Raw genomic sequence first — 3,795 nt, 5'->3', positions numbered from 1 at the left:
TACCTAGAAATCGGCGTCTGTGCCGGAATGGTGGCAGCGTTTGGCTTATTGTAAGCGTAAAAGATACGCCACTTGCCGTTCGGCTTCCGGACACACAACGTGGGTGTTATGTGGGGAGACTTATTCTCACACACCATTCCTTCGTTGTGCTTCGCACGGAAAGGCGTCAAAGACGTCGCACTGCACATCGGGCAGGGGTTTTGGCGTGTTACGCTGTTTTGATTCCCGGGACCAGGTCGATCTCATGACGCACACCTCGGTCCGAAGGTAGGACTGGTAGTGGGTCTTTACAGACGACATCTTGCGATTCCTTTACCAACTGATAGTACGGGTCCGAGTGACTTTTCAGGAGGAAAGATCCACTTCGTGCCCTCAGCACCTTCAACGTGTCTTCCAGGACAAATTCCTTCACAAACGGCGACCAGTTGATCTCCTCGTTCAGTCGTGTAATGATCCCTTCGGCTAAGTCGCCTGCCTTCAAGGCACCGCCGAATCATTTAAGGGACATCTTGTCGAACTCAAGAAAAGCATCCACTGCGGGAAAAACCTTAAGGTGACGTCGCCGTCTTCCCTCAACATACCGTGACGAGGGTTTATAGCTGTGCGCTATCGTCAACGGTAGCCACACCCTGGATCAGGGTCAACGCCCTGCGTCTTGCGGATAATATACGGCATCGCCGTTGCCTCTCCACGGAGGTACTAAATCTCGACAAGACCACTAGGAACACCCACTCAGCGCCGTTCAGTGTCCCCACCCCCTTCTCCGTCATGTTATTAACACCATCCGACGAAGAGCTGTCATTTTATCAGTCTTCGTCCAGTGGATAACGTGCCACTCCATGCGCTTCAGAAGGGCCTTGCCAAGATGCCTTGGACCTCGTCCGACCATGCCACTCTTGGCATGCAACAACTGCTTTGTAACGTGAGCAGTGCTCGCCACTCCACGTTGTATTACTGGGGCATCTCCCTCGACGCATCAGCCCTTGGTCGACCATGCTACTCTTGGCATGCAGCGACTGCTCCAAAATTTGAGCAGCGCTCAGTGAAATATGCGTCGCTCCACGGGCATCACTGGGACGCCGCCCTCGATATTTCGGATCTTGACCGACCATTCTAAGCATGGCATGCAGTAACAGCTTTGATATTTGAGCAGTGCTCATGTACTCCAACACTTTGCTTCGCATGAAACTGAAGCGACCAACGCGCGCAAAAAGGCGTTTTTCCCGTAACCTTCGGACTGGATTCCCCTGCGCAAAGCGCGTCAAGGTTCATCGAGCCGACGACACGCTTCTCACCGGTCTACTGATCGAGCGGGGAAACGACAACACATAGTAGGCGCGGGGCACCCTACTGGGGAAGAAGTGGGTTCTGCTGTGCCTCAAAGAGATGAAGGTCATCAGGGATTAACCTTGAAGAGCGTTGTGCTCTTGAACACGGAACGTGTATGCAGACCGGGCTTGCTGGTCATAAAAGTGACCGTGAAGGGCTTTGGAGAGCCATGGAATATCCTGATCGATTCCGGGGTGTTGAGCAATTATGCTTGACGCTCCAGGATCGAAGGTAGACAGCTGTATGTTGGCATTGTCACTGTTCGTAAAGCGACGGGGACTTGTGTCACTATGCCGAGGGTTCCTGTGGACCTCGATGACAACTTTCTTGACTTCGATAGCGTTGGAATAATGCTTAGTCTTAGACTTGGATGCAAGGTATGACCTTATCCTTGGTATGGCAAAGCTGGAACACATCCATGGATTGATTGGAGGTCGAAGACTTTGGGCGCTACGCGCATATCTGCTGGTGGAGCTTTAGTGAGTCAAGAACCCACCTCTGTTGGGAAGCAGAATTTTGGCGCGGACACTAGACCGGGACGGTTAATGTGCTGAAATCGGAGTATCCGAGCTGTCAAACACAAAAAGTGTTTTGGACAGGAGTCCCGAGCGTGGCTCGAGGGCTAAACGTGGAGTGGCACGTCACTTACTGAGCGCTGTTTAAATATTGGAGCAGTCGCTGCATGACAAGTGTGGCATGGTCGTCCAAGGGCCGAGGCATCGAGGGCGAGGTCCTAACGAGGCACGTGAAGTGGCGAGCACTGCTCACGTAACGAAGTATGGCATGGTCGGACAAGATTCGAGGCATTTGGGGCAAGGCTCTCATAATGCGCTTGGCATGGCACGTTATCCACTGGACGAATACTGCAGCTCTTCGTTTGATGTGTTAATAACATGATGGAGCAGCGAATGGGGACATTCGACGGCGCTGAGTGGGTGTTCCTAGTGGTATTGTCGAGATTTAAAACCTTCGTGGAGAGACAACGGCGACGCCGTATATTATTGCACGACGCAGGGCGTCGACCCTGATCCAAGGTATGTCTACCGTAGATGATAGCGCACAACTATACACCCTCGTCAACGGTATGATGGAGGAGGAAGACGGTGGCATCAACTTGAGGATGTTTCTACGGTGGATGGTCTTCTTGAGCTGGACGAGATGTCCTTCGAAGAGCTCGGCAGTTTCTTGAAGGCAGGCGACTTAGCCGAAGTGATCATTATACGACGGGACGAGTGGATCAACTGTTTGCCGCTTGTGGATGAAATTGTCCTGGAAGCCATCATGAGGGTGCTGAACACACGAAGTGGATTTCCCCTCCTAAAAAATCCCTCGGGCCCGTACTATCCTTTGGTAAAGGAATTTCAAGATGTCGTTTATAAAGACCCGCCGTCAGTCCTACCTCCGGACCGAGGTGTGCGCCATGAGATTGACCTGATTCCTGGAATCAAAAGCGTAACACGCTAAAAGCCCCTGCCTGACGAGCAGTGCGACGTCATTGGCGCCTATTTCCGTATGAAGCACGACGCAGGAATGGTCTGCGAGAGAAAGTCTCCCCATTTGACACCCACGATGTGTGAACGGCAAGTGGCGTATCTTTCACGCTTACAATAAGCCAAACGCTGCCACCATTCCGGCACAGACGCCGATTTCTAGGTAGGAAGTTCTCTAGAACGATATGGTTGGCTGTACAAAGTACAGCGCATTCGACTTGGTCGATGATTATTACCAATTGCTCACGAGAGCGAGTGATATCCCCGTGACAGCGGTGAGGACTCCGAGCGGGATGCTCTGGAAGTAGCTGGTGAGACCCCAAGGGCTATCAAACACCAGCAGCAATGAATCGTCTTGTGACACAATTTTTCAGGCCCCACCGGGCGTATGCACAGAAATACTTTGACGACATCTTCGTCCACAGTCGTGCGGGGCGCAGATGAAAAGAACCTCATCGTCCATTTGAGAGCGGTGACCGAGTGCATGCGCACAAATAAGCTGTATGCTAATGCAGACAAGTGCGTCTTTGGTGCAGAATGCTTCCCATTTTAGGGTGCTTCACTGGGAAGCGTAACCATCGAGCGGATCCCACAAAGCTCAAGCCCATTGCAAACTAACAAATTAAAAGACCTTGCACAAGTATAGCGCAAATTATGCGAAATTGCACGGCCATTGGCTAATCTCCTTAGAAAAGATACAGAATGGTGTTGGGACACCGAGCATCGAAAGGCTTTTGACTGGGTCAAAGACAGCCTCCTTTATTCACCAATACTGGCGTTGCCAAACCGCGATCGTCCTTTTACCGTCGTCTGTGACGCTTCGGACTTTGCCATCGACTGTACACTGCTACACGCAGACACCGAGGGGCGAGATCGGTGATCGCGTTCGAATCTCGCCAGCATAAGGCTGCGAGAGGAACTACCTAGTCCACGACATGAAATTTCTTGCGATGAAGTATGCACTTAACAATTTCAT

This window comes from Plasmopara halstedii, assembly GCF_900000015.1.
Source record: "Plasmopara halstedii genome assembly, contig: Scaffold_672, whole genome shotgun sequence".
Taxonomy (NCBI): domain Eukaryota; phylum Oomycota; class Peronosporomycetes; order Peronosporales; family Peronosporaceae; genus Plasmopara; species Plasmopara halstedii.
The sequence above is the reverse complement of the archived record's forward strand: the minus strand, read 5'-3'. Positions refer to the sequence as shown.